General features: G+C 38.8%; 1 protein-coding gene and 1 pseudogene across 5 annotated transcripts in view; one reads left to right on the forward strand and one right to left on the reverse strand.

Annotated features, from left to right (window-relative positions):
• LOC129775135 (stress-activated protein kinase JNK) overlaps window positions 1-18247 on the reverse strand; it is a 235823-nt gene that overhangs the window by 132457 nt on the left and 85119 nt on the right. The gene's annotated exons all lie outside the window — the stretch shown is intronic.
• On the forward strand, window positions 16361-16483 carry LOC129780917 (U4 spliceosomal RNA; annotated as a pseudogene).

An 18247-nucleotide genomic window follows, 5' to 3' on the forward strand; every position in this document is an offset into this window, starting at 1 on the left:
GCAAGAAAGATAAACCCGCCCTAAGGTTGGGTCTCAGAAGCTGGGCAAAATTAAACCGCGGTGGTTGGTCTCCTCTAGGGGAGTGGCGCATAAGCCGGCCACCTACGCACAAAGCCCCGGTCGCGACTGGCTCTCGTTACAACATGCAACTGATTGTAGAAATTGAAAAGGAGTAGTCCTTAATCTACAAGTATTTTCCAATGACATAAATAAATAATTGCTGATCTAGTTGATAAAGAACGAATCTACCACTTTTCACGAAAATCTGCGAACCACTATATCGGTTTGGAATGGAATGGATAAACAGCTCGAATCAGACGAACAGTTCTCGAGTGATGTGTGGTTATAAACTTTATTATATAAATAAAATGAGTTTTAAATTTTCAACACACAGCGATCATTATATTTCATAGATATTGCTATTGAAAACCTTTTGTTGAAATGTGGTACAAGTGGTACTGGGTTCTCTATAGGTCAACCTCTGCGGCATTTCAATTCACGATCTCTTCATGTCTGTAGTATCCCGAGTCCATTTGACGCCCTTTGGAAAAAATGTATATGGCGCAATTTTGTGCTGGCGGCCATTTTTGATTTGAATTTTTCATAAATAACTGTGTTCTACTAGTCAAGCCCTTTCGTTTGATACCCATATTGTTGGGGTTTAGAGAAAATATGAAATCCGCCATTTTATAGCGACCGCCATTTTGGATTTTCAAGATAAAGAAATACGCAGTTTTATAATGACTGCAGAGATAAAAGTGTGTCCAAAATTCAGATCAATCGGTCAACAGGAAGGGGGTTAAATTTCTATTAATGTGGGACAGCGCCACAGACAAAGTTACAGAATTATCCACTTACATACAAACGGGTCATAGAATCGACCCCGTGCTGTATACCGAAGAGTTTTGCGGTTTCCCGGGTCGAAAAATTTGCTCCACATTCCATACTCCATACTAAGTCTTCTAACATACCCTTATGCAACTCCTTCAATGAGAAATTTAATCGTCAACTTTTGACCGTCCGGATTTAAAATTACTTTCTGAATTTTTTTTTTCGGATATGGGTTTGTGAAATTCACATTGATTTTTGATTTTTGACATTTTTTGACAACTAAATTGACACAATAATAACTATCAGTCACATTAATTAAACATGCAAAAAATGTCATGGTTTTAGACATGATATTGAATGTAATGAAAAAGTTTCCGGATTCAGAAGCATCACTCTATAAGGAGCTTCTTATGAACATTGAATTCCGACATGAGATGTCTGATTTTTTACGATTATAATTTCATTTCTTAATAAAAGTTAAAATATGACATTTTTTCAAACGACCTTGACTTTTTGCACAAATTACGTTAGCGTTACGTAGCTTAACAAAGGGAGGGGGTCCGAAAACCGCATTTATAGCGTCACGTAATTTGTGTACCACGCCTAACAACTACGCAGTTAATCTCTGTCAAACATCTTGATATCGTGCACGGATGCCAATTTCCAGGTTATATCTTATCGTTTGCGGACGAATTCTTTGACCAGTCTGTCGGTATTAAATTTTGGTCATTGCGTTTCGGGTAAAAGATGGATAACCACAAAAACTATACCGGGAGCTCATTTTGATCTCTCACTATTCAGTTTCGCATTTTCCGATAAGATGTTTCCCGGTGTGCCAAATCACCTAAATTATATTACGTGAAGAAAAAGAATCGTTGTATCAAATACGCATTCTCCATATAAAATCTGTTGATGCTCGGAATTAACAAATGTAATTTTCGAAAAACGTTAAAAGCTACGGGGGACATTTGTGACATCGCCGAAACGTGTCATTTTCCAGAGTATAGCATGGCTTAATTAGCTCGATATCGCTGACGCTTCACTCCCAGCCCAATATCGGCAAAGGAGAAGGCCCACTTTATACCACGCGCTGCTGGGACGAAAATGATTTCCAGCTCCAATCCGCTCGCTCCCATAATGGAGTCGTAAACATTTAATCACATTTCGAATTAGATTACTATCCAAGATCGAGTTAAACAAGCTCATTCCACTTATCGCTGAACCTGAAAAACTCATCAGACCAGGTTCAGCCTCCGAGCAGCTCTCGGGTAGATTTATGGTATACGTTTTCGCTACCGCCCCTTCCAACAGCAAGCAGCGCTTGGCTCGGTTGCACTCCGCAGCACTGTATCGTCATTGGGTTGCTTCCTGTGTCACTTTCTATATTGCCGTACTTTTTTTTCTCCACTTTTTGTAGTTTGATCACTTCAACACGGCGATATTAATTTTCGCAGAATTCCCTGTATGTTGTACCAAATGATTTTTTTTCCATTCCCCTTCCTGCTGAAGCCAACGAACGGTCGTCATGTCTCACCCCGATGCTAATTGGCTGGCTCTAATAACGCGGACGAAATTACTGTTTAATCAGCGGGTAGAATCAAATTTTGATGACTGGCCGGCTGCTGCTGCAAGTGGAATTTGTGCGAGGGACGAGGACTGCATTTCGGTTGCAGTGTAATTGGCAATTCATAGAACAAAATGCAATTAGTCGTCGAACACTCGAATGAACAACACAATGCGAGAGCTAATGAACGGTAGTTTACTGGGGGACAATTGCCATGTATACAGTTTCCCTAAATTTGATATCAAACTTTAAGTCTGCATTTACACTTCGTACTATTCAAGCACTTAAGCTCCCCACCATTTGTTGTTTCTTGGATACAAAAACTTTTTCCCATCCAAGCTCAGGACGCCACTGACAGCAGATACCAACTTCACATAAATACCGTAGCAGCAGCAGCAGCGCACCATTCGCGATCGCGTAATTCCAATTTGTTTAAATATGCAGAAAATTACGACACTCGATATCCCTCCGGTTGTCTCAGGATATCAGGAAGAAACCGCCAGTTTCCGTGACTTTTTACACAGACTCACGCCTCCCCCCACCCTTCCATTTCGTTCTCCCTGCTTCACCGTTTTCGCGCGTGAAGCGCTGATAATATCCCTCCGCCAACGGAAGCCGGCATCAATGTGTCCCGCAGGGCAAAGTTTGACGACGATACCATTGCAAACCTGCAAACAAACCGTTTCTCTCACTGACTTGCTGTGAAGGTGTGTGTATGTGTGTTTGTGTGCCACCCTCTCGCCTTCTTGCTGTTCAAACAAATGAGACGCTACTGCGGATTTTTTCACGCCGCGGTTCGGTGCTTTTTCCCTCCATCCATCCATCCACATTTTTAAGGGCAATGCAAACAGAGCTCCGTGTTGGACATTTACAAGTTTTTCGACCTTACAGCTTATGACTTTGTGCTTCGTGCTTTAAGGGATTTGGTAGCAATGCTGGCTTTTTACCACACTGAAGGACTCGAAAAGTTATGGGGGTAGCGATGTCAAGCGTGAAAGTGAAGAAAAAAAATCGCTGGGCACATGCTGCAGCGAACATATACAGCTGAATAGAGGATTTGCGACGTATACGAGTCGATCGATGGCTCAGGATTGCTTTTCAAACAAGAAGGGCAATTGACCACGTTCCGATGAAGAAGTTTAAAATTAGTTTTTTTCCCAGACTTTCGATATCCACCGTATTCAAATTAACCGAACTCGCTTTCTATAGATCGTAATCTATAGTAATCGTTGACCGCTTTTGTCGGATGACGATAGAATTATGGAATTATGTTAAAATTTCGCCAATCGAAGTCGAAATGGAACGTACTGAGCGACTACAACGTACATAGACAACTTAACTATGTAGCTTGAACCCTTTATAGAAAGAGAAAAAATCTTCATTTTCATCGACAACTTTCATAAGGTTCTCCATTGAAATGCAGTTATCAGTAACCTCTATTGAACAGTTTTCCGAATCTTCAAATGTGAACATTTTACGACGTCTGTATAAACTTCGCTGCCAATCGACTAGACTAGAATCAACCCAATTACGACTGGAATGAAAATACAAACAGTTTCTCATATTTTTAGATTTTTGTGATTTACATAGTTTGCCTTCAAAGCAGTTTTTGAGCTGTTGAAACAATTTTTTGGGCTCGGTCCTACGTCAAAGCAGCGCAATTTTGTTCGCTGGAAGCACCACGTTGGTTTTCATGTCGTCTGGTGAAGAGTGTTCTATATATTTGCATCGCACGTACATATTCTTGTTTGATGAGTCGCCAAAGGTATATTGAGGAGGTGAAGAAATGTAAACAATGGTGCTCATGGAATGAAATATACTTCCCTGTGAACGAAAAAGACTATCGCGATAGATTTCGAGACCACCGCGACAGATTTCGCGATATATAATCGATGCAATGAGTACATTGACATGGGGACGCGAATTTGTTTATTGTTTTTTTTTATCCCATTTATTTATTTAAGGCTCATTAGCATTTTATTTTAGATGTAACAGAGCCGAATTTTAATCGTGTACATGTCACATGGTTATCATATCTATAATTAGCACATTACACAGTTGTCATTCGCCAGTATTCCTTCTATACCATTACATATGGTACATTCACACAGTAGCCATTCAGGCGTAAGAGTATTCTTTCTGTTCTTCCATTATCTAGTTGGACCACCGGACAGCGGAGACAGTTGATTGATCATTGTTGAGTTATTTATAGAACAGCAGCCCGATGTGTCTTGCAGAGCAGAGCAGTTGTATGGATGAATCGATCTTGTTTCGACCGTGGATCGATCTCCATCGCTGATGATTGTTGCGTGGACGTAGCTATTCTGTAACAACACAAAGATGGTCAATGAGCGCCCTGAGTTTTGAACTCACGATCGATCGCTTACTAAGCGAACGCGCAACCAATGTGGCTACGGAGACCCCCTCGTTTATTGTTTATTGTACGACAGTTTGTTTATTGTTTTAGTGAGAACAAGAACGAATTCACCATCTTCAACAGCTTCCATAGAACGGTCCTCAGGGGTGTTGAAGTTTTTAAATTTCTTTAAAAATTTCGATGTATTTTATAGTAATATCCGAAGTAATGAAGAGCGAATTGATCTTAATATTTATTGCTGAAAGAGAGCTTATATGAATTTAAGAGTGTGTTCAGTCTTATTCGTAACATTTAATTGTCGTGAATGCGAGTTTTTTTTCGGGTTAAAAGTGACGTCAAAGTTTAGCGCATAACAAGCCAGGCGTGATGAAGGTATTTTCCAATGTTGAGAGCTGTGTTCTTCAATGGAAAAATGGAGGTTGCTGTCGTCGTCATAGAACTGATTCGGTTCGAATTTCTGTTGCTGTTCTGCAAAAATTATTGCATAACACAATATGTGGGTTATTTCTTCGGAAAATTTCTAAACTAGTTACTGTCGCCGGTAATAATTTCGTAGCTAATAATGCGGTCGTGTTTGGACACCACCCTTCTATTTTTTTTGGTGTAGGACTACGTATAACCGGAAGATAAAGGGGTTAAAATGAAAATCTAGGCACCGAACATGTGAGAAAAAATGAAATATTTCGAACACTTATAACTCGAGTATTTCCTAATAGATCGCTAAGATCTTTATATCAATTTATATGAAATATTTCTAAGCATCTACACTCAAAATTGATTTTAGCTCATGTTTTGTCATCCCGATTTATTACATTCAATGAGCGTAAATGTAACAGAAAATGTCATGACCCTCAAATACTGGTAAGCATTTGTATAATATATACGGTACAGCAATATAAGATTAATACGAGCGAGCTACCTTGCCACATACACGGCCCAGACCGAGATAGATATTGCTCTCTTTCATGCTCTGCTTTTTACTCTTAGAAAACACTTGCCAACTTCATTTTATATTCAGGTGCAATATTATCACGCATTTACTCAACAGCATCATTAGCTATGTGGATAGCGTGATCGTGTAAAACAGCCTTGCATTCCAGCCGGTCTTGGTTCGATTCCCGTTGACGTTGTTTGGACCTTTTTTTTGGGTGCAATCCTCAAAAAGAATGAAAAGAAAAGAAAGAAAGAGATGTCTGTTTCCATACATACAAACATTTTAAAGGGTTGGGGGACAGATGATTTTATTTGCCCATTGGCGCTTCAAGGCACGAAATGGCATGGTTTCTGCCGAAAATGAAATGCTTTCTGACAACGCTAGCCTGGGTGTATCACAATGAATAACATTTTATTTTCTCAAGTAAAATAAATCTACAATAAATAGCACCGACATTATGTTTCGTTAGAAATCGTGTGCAGAATTTTCATTTAACTCAACACGCGATGATGGAGCCAGATTGCAGCTATTCGAACGAAGAACAACTGGTACTAAATATTTGTGAATAAAAAACGGAAAAGATATTTTAGTGAAATTTATTTTGGTGCATTTAGTATGCGTGGCATTGAGCTAAGTAAGTTTGAAATGCTACATGGATGTGGATTAGGGTGCCAAATGTCTTAAAATTTCAAAAAAAACGTTCAAATTTTAGTTTTTTGAAAACCGGAAAATCACCGGAAATCGGACTTTTTTTTGTTATGTCAAATGTCTTATAATTGTACGAAACGTCGATATTTACTGTTATCTCGAAAAAAAAATTTTTTGCGCCGAACGTTCCCATTTGAAAAGTAGATTTTTGACAAAACTTTTTTTTTAATAACTGTAAATCTCGACATGTTATGCAATTTTAAGACATTTAACATTAAGTTTTGATTTGCTTGATGTGATATACATTACAATTCGCTTATCTCTAAATGGTTTAAATTAATGAAAACTGGAAGAACTGTAAAATGTCAAGCGTTATGTAAATGCCATGACAGCCAAGTTTTGATAGGCCCGATTTACGATTTCCCCAATACAGACTTCTAAATCGATGTACCTGTGGAAATATACATGCTTTACGCTTTGCAAATATACATGCGAGTCGGGGGTATTTTTGTTCCCACCGAGCAGTGTTTCCCTAACACGGACTTCAAAATCAATGTGCCTGGGGGAATCCGCTTTGCAAATACATGCAAGTCGGGGGTATTTTGTGGTGTTCAGTACATTTGTACTCGCTCGTCGTTGTGCAGACCGGGAATATGTTTCCCTAAAACGTACTTTTAAACTGAGAAGCCTGGGAAAATCGTCATTTTAGATACTAGAGGTGAATGAACTTTTGCGGTTTGAGAACTACGTAAACATGAGATGTGTAATAATTTCAGAGGGAAATGTAAAATACAATGATCGTTTGAAATCCTTCCGTTCACATAATTTTGTAGTCCTAGGCATCATATCAAACATAAAAGGATGTTCATCAAGTTTATTTGTAACGAAGAACATAATTTTTTACAAAAAATTCGATGCATTCTAAAATAATATTCGAAGTGGTAAACAAAAGTTGATTGATTAATATAATTGCGCAGTTCTACGTCGAAAATATGCGGTCGTGTCCTAGATACAACCCCGTACAATTTTTTCTTTGATTTTCGGTGATTTTTCGGTTTTTGAAAAACCTAAAATTTTACAACTGCGACACTAGTAAATGAAGTCCGATTGAGCTAATATTTTGCAGAGGGTATTTTATCGTGCAAAATCAACATTTTGCAGCAAATTCCGAATCGAAATAACTATTTTTATTGACACCCAAAACCATACGTCTTGCCTCGTATTCCGAAAAAAAACTAAGTCTCAAAGTGTCGATTTTTGACAGAAAATTTTTTTCTCCAGGTTACAGTAGAGATGTTTAATGCAATTTTAAGACACTTGGCATGGCAAAAGTTCTTTTTTTCAAATCCCGATTTTGGGTGATTTTTCGATTTTCAAAAAACTCAAATTTTGAGCGCTTTGCGCCACTCTTAAGTTAAAATTTAGCATAAGGTGTTTTCGAGGTGCTGAACTTTTTTTTTATTGATTCGTTTATTTTACAGGCTCAGTTACATACTTTTAAAGGAGCCAAACTCTTAACTATATTTTCACTAGAATATATTAACATGCTTCCTCAGTTATATGGTTTATAAAGTAGGAAATCGGTTACTCGCGGTCGACTCGAGTTAGGAGGGTGACACATGTTCATTAGGAAAAGGATGGGATGTAAGGAGATTGTAACAATCTTCACACTCACACTCACATTCTCATTATTATTCACACTCACACTTCACACTCAATTCTTGAAACTATCCTTACATTTAATATGTATTTACAATTTAACTTTTCCTAATGTTAGTGCACTCAAACTATCGTTGTCAGAAAGCCTTTCAGTTTCGACAGAAAACAAGCCATTTCGTGCCTTGGAGCGTCAAATAGGCAAATAGTGTCATCTGTCCCCCAACGCTTTAAAATGTTTATATGTATGGAAGCAGACATCTCTTTATTTCTTCTTTTTCATCTTGTTTGGGATTGCACCAAAAAAAAAAGTCCAAACGACGACAACGGGGATCGAACCAAGGCCGGCTAGAACGCAAGGCATTTTTACACGACCACGCTATCCACATAACTAATGATGCTGTTAAGCAAATGCGTGATAATATTGCACCTGATTATAAAATGAAGTTGGAAAGTGTTTTCTAAGAGTAAAAAAGGAGCGCATGAAGGAGAGCAATAATCTATCTCGGTCTTGGCCGTGCATGTGGCAAAATATGCGGAAAGCTAATTTGTCTTTTGTTTCGCGCGCTCGTATCAATCTTATATTGCTGTACCATGTATGTTATACAAATGCTTACCAGTATTGACATTTAATGTTATGTTATGTCTCATTTAATGTTGTTAAGGATTTAGATTCATATTGAACCCTATTGCGATCGTATCGCGAGAATAAAATTGTCTCGTAAAATAGTTTATCTCGGTTATCAGAGTAGGTACACCAGAGGAACCAAAAAGACCTATTGATTCGTTATCTTCGCATAATCTACACGCTCTCTGTATTGTTGGTAGACCCATATATATATATATATATACCACAGTCAGAACCAGATCGAGTTGGTCGAAAATACAAATCCTAATAGATCGCATCAACCGTGTTAGTCTTGTAAATTAACAGGCGAGCAATAAAAGGTTCAAAAGTAACCGTTTCAAACCCCAGTTTCACCGCGTAGTGTTAGTCAAAAAATCAAACAAATGTAATAAATCAGGATGACAAAACATGAGCTAAAAATCAATGTAGTGTAGGAAGGGAACCGATAGCTCGCGGAGGACGAAAAGGAGGAGAAATTTGAACATTTTGTATAGGACAACTTTTTGAAATTTTAGGATCGATTTTTTCACATACATTCATTGGCACCTTAATGTGGATCAATCGGATATGAAGAATTTCATGCAAAATTAACAAAATTAAAACAGCTGATTTTGGCCCGACGCTTTCCTACTGTTTTGAAATTTTGTACAACTGATCAAAATTGTAATTTTATTATCAAATGACCAATTTTAATTGCGATGAATTTTCTTAGAATATATTGAATGGTGTATTAAAAATCATTCACCTTTTTTCGAAAAATCCTTGCTCAAAATCTAGGTAGCTCGATTGAAATATGGTGTTCGTCAACGTTGTTGAAAAATTAGTTTGCATAATGAATGCGTTGTTGCTAAACTAGGTCTTTTGACGTAGGACTACGTCTAACCTTTCAATATAGGGTCCCATTTCAATATTTCGGTGTGAAAAAGTGTTCAGTTTTTGAACGCTAATACCTCCTCAATGAATGAATGAGTGAGCGATGGTGGGGCTCGGCCACATTCTATCATCGGACGCCAAGCAGGAAAGACACTATCTTGAAATTGATTTTCAGCATGAGAGATTGCTGCATTTGCCGGGGATGTATGCGGTGCGATACCGCAAGAGTGAGAGACAGGAGTTTCAATGGAATGTGGAGCAGGAGAGCAATCGAAGTGTGTTAAAAGCGAAGGAAGTGTCGCGCCAGGTGAATGAGTGGCTAATCGCGCTCGATTTGATAGAATGCTGGAGTTTTTAAACGGTTTTATTTAGCTGTGACATATTTGTATGTTTGTATTTAACATGTTTGTCTATGGCGCTTTACCACATTAATTGAAATTTGACCCCTTTCCTGTTGACCGGTTGATCTGAAATTTAGAACACACCTTTATCTCTGCAGTCATTATAAAACTGCATATTTCATGATATTGAAAATCCAAGATGGCGACCGCTACAAAATGGCATCAATATGGGTATCAAATGAAAGGGACTGACTAGTAGATCACAGTTATTTATGAAAAATGCAAATCCAAAATGGTCGCCACTACAAAATGGCGGATTAATTTTGTACTCGAAAAGTTGATCATTCTAAGATCTGTGCTCCATGATATTCGAATAAAGGACACCCCTTGGTGTAGTCCTACGTCTCTCCGGTTATGTCCCCGACATTACCCAGCCGTCTTTTTGACGTAGGACTACGTCTTTCATTTCTATACCGGGGTGTAAAACCAAAGTTTCGAGAACGAAAGCGTTACGCTGGAGACCGAGATTTTGAGCGTTAATAGCTCTTAAACAACTGAACGAAATGGTATGATAAACACTTCATTTGAAAGATAAAATGTCTACGCGTCATATACTTGTTACTTTTTCATCCAAAAACTTGTTTCAATAGTCTTAAAATTGCTTTCAAAACAGGCTATTGAAATCAAAAATCGGTATATAAGCGAGCGCCGCTCGTAAACCCACTCAGTTATGATTGAACAGCGATTGGAGCATGTTGTCGCTGTTGTTGTGAAGCTAATTTCGTTTATCATGAATGCGCTGATGAACGGTGTAACCAAGAGTCTGTTTGTGCACCTAAGGCCAAAAGGGAATCCATCAGGAGGAGAGTGATGCCACGGTTCCGCTTGAAACATCGGAGCAGCCGCCACACATACACACACACACATACACGCGCGGAATTCTCGTTGCTATCATCGTTGCTGAAAAATAATCTGCCAGTTCCCCTGGGAATTGTAAAATACATTCATGCGAAATAGTTTATTTTAATGTTTTCTATCCATATAACACTGCAACCAAATACATTTGGTTTTGTTATTTTTCAATCAATCGCAATTAACAGGAAAGCTTCTGAATATTTTTTTCCCCATCAGTGGAAATTTTCGTATCCAATATTGGATGCATAACATGAAAAACGGAAAATGTTTCACATCGCGAAAATCAAGTCATTTTCGAGCGATTATTTGCTTTCTACTCATATAATGCTTCGACCAAATACATTTCGTTTTGGATTTTTTCAATCAAGTGCGATCAACGTAAGACCACGTCTTTCGGCAATTTATTAGAGGTGCAATGAATCTTTAGGAATTCCCCCTCTACGCGCACTGGCAAACAATGTTTACTCAACAATTTCTCAAACTAGAAATGGGTGTTGTGAGAAAAGATTAGCGAACGCGAAAACGACAAACGGGAGAAAGATACGTTTGGAGGTTGAAGGAAATTGGCAGAAAACTTCTTCATTCTATCATTCAAATAATGTGATTCATAGCACATCGTTTTGCCAGAAAGAGATTATTAATGCTCAAAGGAGGAATCGAGTCCTCCGAGGAAATTACCCAGCGCAAATTAGAGTCGACTATCGATTGCGGCATTCGTACACAAATAATTTTATAATGCAGTTTCACCAAAGTAATTTCTTCGGATATATTCACTACATCATGTCATGTATTTCATATTCTTCATAAGGAAATCCATATCCATGGCACCTATCGGTAACGAATTATTATCGAAACCACGATTTTCGCTAAATGCTCCTTTCAGTTCGGCCTGTAAAAAACTTTTCTGTACTCTAATCCATCAAACTTGGAGCCCTGAAAAGGGCCGTAGATTATATGCTAAGCTAATATAACACGCTCTCCTCGGATACGATGGGCCAGCTGGATGTCCTTGGGCATGATGTGACGCGTTTTGCATGGATAGCACACAAATTGGTATCTTCGAATAAGCCTCCTGCAGCGTCATAACCGCGGAACTTTGGAAGCGCAAGTCGGTTGTGAAGTCCTGAGCAATTCCACGAACCAAATGCTGCAAAGGTAGCTGCGGATCACCAATTCGGTCGACTTCTGATAGCGACGAATTTCACGCAAAGTTCCCGGTCGATAGCGATGTGGCTTCTCCACCTATCCTGCTACTGGTGCGCTTATCCGAGCTGACTTCGTGTGCCTTACCACCGAATGACTAACGAGCTGTCTGCGAAAGACTAACGAGCTCGAGTCCTCACGGTGCGAGAGTAGAGTAAGAAATGAACGAAAGCAAAGGAAGCGTCATTTTATAAACCATAAAAGTATAGAATCTAAATCCCACCCTTATTATATTCGTGAGTATACAGTAAGCTTATACAATAAAGAGGGTGGGGTTTACATTCGATTCTTTTATGTTTTATAAAATGACACTTCCCTTGCTTTCGTTCATTTCTTACTCTACTCTCGCACCGTGAGGACTCGTTCCATCGGGACTAAGCAGACAGCTCGTTAGTCTTTCGGTGGTAAGGCACCACGAAAGCAGCTCGGATAAGCGCATCAGCCGCAGGAAGCGTGAAGAAGCCACATCGCTATCGACCGGGAACTTCGCATGAAATTCGTCGCTATCAGAAGTCGACCGAATTGCTGATCCGCAAGCTACCTTTGCAGCATTTGGTTCGTGGAATTGCTCAGGACCTCAAAACCGACTTGCGCTTCCAATGTTCCGCGGTTATGACGCTGCAGGAGGCTTATTCGAAGATACCAATTTGTGTGCTATCCATGCAAAACGCGTCACATCATGCCCAAGGACATCCAGCTGGCCCATCGTATCCGAGGAGAGCGTGTTATATTAGCTTAGCATATAATCAACGGCCCTTTTCAGGGCTCCCAATTTGATGGATTAGAGTTCAGAAAAGTTTTTTACAGGCCGAACTGAAAGGAGCATTTAGCGAAAATCGTGGTGTCGATGATAATTCGATACCGATAGGTGCCATGGATATGGATTTCATAATGAAAAATATGAAATATATGACATGATGTAGTGAATATATCCCCATATCGAAGAAATCACTTTGATGAAACTGTTTACCGTTTGTCGTTTTCAATTGTTGGGAAAGGGCATTATTTCTGCTGACTAAATTCCAAGAAAAAATCCATTCCCTCTTTAAGCGTGATTCATTCTGCTTCGGATCAACGGAACAGTATGATAATCATTTCATACAAAAGATAAAATGTCCAAGAGTTATATGATTGCTATTTATTGAGTCGAAAAATTGTTTCAATAGCTTAATGATAGCTTCGAAAACAGGTTATTGAAATCATTCGTATCCGTATGTAGCGCGCCCACTTGGAAACCCATAATTCTTATTGGAATGTGAGATGGGGAAGCTCATACTTACGTCTATGCATTATGCTGTACACTACAGACTTTTTTTTCCGTACTGATTAAGAAGCCGACCGAACTATCGGTCGACAAGTCAGTCTGCAGTCGGCGGGGGCTCTTAATTTCGTTTTTGCAGGCCGAACCGAAAAAATTTCAGTCGAGTTAACTCTTTTTTACAGTAATGCTTTTGAATCCGGACACTTTGCATTACATTCAATATCATACCACAGCCATAACATTTTTTTCATGTTGAATTTATGCGAATAATAGCTACTAATATAGTTACTGATAGTTTCTTGATAGTTACTAATCAATCGCATTAATTCAACATGCAGAAAATGTTGTGGCTGCGGTATGGTATTAAATGTAACGCAAAGTGTCCGGATTCAAATACATTACTGTATACTTACTTCGATGTTATTCGTTTCTCTCTCAGGGTAAGCAACGAATATAATAAGGGTGGGGTTTAGATTCTACACTTTTATGGTTTATAAAATGACGCTTCCTTTGCTTTCGTTCATTTCTTACTCTACTCTCGCACCGTGACGACTCGTTTGTTTGGGACCAAGCAGATAGATAGTTAGTCTTTCAGTGGTAAGGCACACGAAAGCAGCTCGGATAAGCGCACCAGCCGCAGGATAGGTGAAGAAGCCACATCGCTATCGACCGGGAACTTTGCGTGAAATTCATCGCTATCGGAAGTCGACCGAATTGCTGATCCGCAAGCTACCTTTGCAGCTTTTGGAATGTGGAATTGCTCAGGACTTCAAAACCGACTTGCGCTTCCAATGTTCCGCGGTTATGACGCTGCAGGAGGCTTATTCGAAGATACAAATTTGTGTGCTATCCACGCAAAACGCGTCACATCATGCCCAAGGACATTAGGCTGGCCCATCGAATCCAAGGAGAGGGTGCTATATTAGCTTAGCATATAATCATGGGCCCTTTTCAGGGCTCCAAATTTGATGGATTAGAGTTTAGAAAAGTTTTTTGCAGGTCAAACTGAAACGAGAATTTTCGTTTGGATGCCATACAGCATCGAGAAAATTCCGGAAAGATCTAATCGTTGCTGAAAAATAATCTGCCAGTTCCCTGGGAATTGAAGAATACATCCATGCGAAAGAGTTTATTTTAATGTTTTCTAATTATATGGCGAACACAGCGACCAAATACATTTGATTTCGTAATTTTTCAATCAAGTGTAATTAGCTGGAAAGCTTCTGAAGATTATTCTTTCCCATCAGTAGGATATTTTCGTATCCAATATTGGATGCATAATATGAAAAACGGAAAATGTTTCGTATCGCGAACATTATATAATTTTCAATCGATTATTGCTCAGTCGCCGAAATTTTCATACTCAGAGAGTTCATTCTTCTCTAGTTTGCCTTCCAAATTGCCATCGTAAACCACACCTTCTCTCGATTCAATCACGCACGAAAAGCATACTGAAATGATATTCTGGTGGTGAAACCGACTCATTTTTCGTGAGGCGTCGTGCACAAATTACGTAACGCGATAAGGGGGTAGATGTTGCGTTACTTTCTGTTTATTAGAGATAGGAAATTGCGTTACGAAAGGGGGGGGGGAGAGGTGGTTCAAAATTCGGATTTTTAGCGTTACGTAATTTGTGCACGACGCCTGAGGACATCGACAAGACAACATCGTTACTGAACAAGCTGAACGGCGAGGGATCGAGGGATTCATTACCTGGCCTGACCTGACCTGAAATGCAATCAGTTTGTTTTAACTGTGAGGGAGCGCAGAAAAGCCGATGCTGATACTCTCGTGACCAAGAGAGTATCAGCATCGAAATACGGTTCCTCGGGAAGACATAGAATCAGCCGCCACACACACACATACACGCGCGCAACTCTTTTCGTTTGCTGGTTATCGAGAGGAAACCTGGAAAGAAATGATCGTTGCTGAAAAATAATCTGCCAGTTCCCCTTGGAATTGAAAATTACATTCAAGCGAGTTTATTTTAATGTTTTCTATCCATATAATACTGCGACCACACACATTTGGTTTTGTGATTTGTCAATCAAGTGCAGTTAGCAGGAAAGCTTCTGAAGATTATTCTTCAGAACAAGGTTTTTTGTATCCAATATTGGATGCATAAAACCTTGAGTCTCCAACGTAACACTCTCGTTTTTGAAGTCACCCAAATATTTATTTATTCATTCATTCAGGATGGATTTAGATTCAACTTCAAACAAATGATCTCTAAATCAACGATAGTCCTACGTCACCCTTGCGGTTATACCATAGATATAACCCACTTCCTGTTTTTTAAATCTCAAAACAGCCCTCATTAGAATCCAACTGTTCCAATTTAGTAGAGTCATGTCGGACTCGCTAATTGAATTTCAACATTTAGTAAAATCGTTACTTTCTAAGAAATGTAAAGAGGGGGTCTTCGTAGCCACTTGGTTACGCGTTCGCTTACCAAGCGATCGATCGTGAGTTCAAACTCAGGGCCCTCAATTGACCATCTTTGTGTTGTTATAGAATAACTACGTCCACGCAACCATCATCAGCGATGGAAATCGATCCACGGTGGAACAAAGATCGATTCATCCATACAACTGCTCTGCTCTGCAAGAAACATCGGGCTGCTGTTCTATAAATAACCCAACAATGATCAATATCAGCTGTCTCCGCTGTCCGGTCTGCTGAACAATGGAAGAACAGAAAGAATACCCTTTCGCCCAAATGGCTACTACTGTGTAATTTACCATAATGTAATGGAACAGAAAACTTAACACCTAAATGGCTACTACTAACTACTGTGTAATTTACAATTTATAGAAACGTAAATATATGTACATGTACACGATTAAACCCGGCTCTGTTACAGCTAAAATGCTAATGAGCCTAATAAATAAATAAATAGGATAAAAAAAAAGAAATGTAAAGACACGAATCTACATGAAAAATTATACAATGCATTTTATCCGCTCTCGAGATATTTCAATTTATGAAATCTTCAATATCAAATTAAATATTTGTGCACGTTTATTTTGAAATTGTATTCAATATCTATTTTTCCAGAAAGTTCATCGTCCCTGTGAAACTTTTGCCGTCTCAACGTATGCATTGTAACACAATGCTAATGAATCTCTAAGCTTTGTGCAGTGGAGATATCGTAACCAATGAGGTACATCCGAGGAGCGATTATTGTAAGCTTGAAAAAAAAAATATCACAAAACGTATCGTTCGGCTTTAGATTTTTTGTAGCTTTTCTTTTTCATGTTTTTCCTATTTTCATTTTGATTCAGACATTATTTTTCCATTTCCATTTTTGTGTAGCTATGTATTTTTATATATTCTTTCCTTTTTTTCAATGTTTATTTTCTTCATTTCATTTGTTTTCTTTCAATTTCTTTCTTACTTTTTGGAAATGCATAGCGCTCCTCGTCCAATTTTTTGTTCAACAAATCTATCATTTTCATCGTTTTCCTTTTTTTATTTGTATTACCACGTAAACATATTTCAGTTGTTTTCTTCTTTTGAAATGTTCATTTATTATTTTATTGTTTTAGAAGATTGTATCATGTTCATGAAAAAATTCTTTTCCATTCGTATTTTAACATTCAGAAATATGTTTCTACCTTTTTTCAATTAGTTTATTTGCTTGATTGCATTGGCCTCATTTTCTCATCTCAATTTTAATATCTTTTTTCATTGTTCAGTTGTTGAATTTTTCAGTTTGATGTCCGCATTTTTAGTTTTATTTTTAATTTCGTATTTATTTCTTTCGTTTTCATATATTCCACAATTTTATTTACATTTCCTTCACTTTTGAATTTACTTTTTCTCTATTTCTTATTTTATTCCCTTTACTGTTTTTCAGAAATAATCGTTCTACAATGTTCTTATTAACTTTATTCCCCTTTCATAATTTTCATTTTATATCTCGTGTTATCATTTTTTATTTCAATTCCTCGTTGAATTGGCTTGGAATTGCTCACATTGCTTAGAAACAACTAATTTATGATGACCACCACATGCGAATGATCACCACGTTTAGATATCACACATCAATTCGCCTGTGTTTTTGTTTGTTTCGGTCGATGCTATGAGCGAAATTCATCCTTTCATTCATTTTGGAATGTTGCGAGCAGGCCATCGGTTAGGTATTCAGCCAGCGGATGACCAATTTTTGCCCGCATTGGATTGCTGCTGCTCTCAGCATATAGCGGTGTTCGTCGTGTTTTGACCGCCTTGGCATGCGATAAACGCGACGATGTGTAACCCCGAAACGGTCCTTGCGTGTCCGTCCATCCTTTGCTCGACTGCCGATCGCTTACGTTGGTGCAGCAACCCTTTTTGGGGCGCGTTCTTCCGGTCAGGGAAATAACGGAAACACACAAGCGAAAATAGCTGACTGACATTTCGTGATGCGATGGTTAGTGATTGTGGGATGTAAAACGATGATAGGATTTCAATGGTACGGGACATATGTGCTTTTGCATAATAATTGGTGGTGGAGGAGGGAACCAATTTTCACAATCGCTGATCCAACCTGACAGCGGGAGGGAGAATTCACCGGATGCAAATATGTTTCCATCGTTTGGCTTCGCGAGGCGTAAACAAGTCTCCGTACACAGCTGTCCTAGACATTGGTGGACACGTTGGACGTCGTGTGCGTGCGATTGAATTTATGAATAAATTAGCAAATTCAATTTCCAATTTCCGTCGTCCGAAATCGGGACCGGAAGTAGGTTTGGAACGAACGCCCGAATGGTTAATGGAACGTTTCCCCTCGAGCTGAGGTCGAAGGCGTAAATTAGCACTACTTGTTGACGAATTGAATAACAGATTGTTATAAATCCTGTTTGCGTAAAGTTCGAATCAACGAAGCGTTAAGCTGCGGGTATTTGCCCTTACGACCCGATGGATGGAAAGATGGTTTGTTTGTATATACAATCTTGCTCTCACTCACATCGTAGAGTATGATATGATGAAGGATATCGAGAAGTTCAGATAACGGAAGGTTTAATATAGGAT

Source organism: Toxorhynchites rutilus, chromosome 3, assembly GCF_029784135.1.
Source record: "Toxorhynchites rutilus septentrionalis strain SRP chromosome 3, ASM2978413v1, whole genome shotgun sequence".
In the NCBI taxonomy this organism is placed as follows: domain Eukaryota; kingdom Metazoa; phylum Arthropoda; class Insecta; order Diptera; family Culicidae; genus Toxorhynchites; species Toxorhynchites rutilus.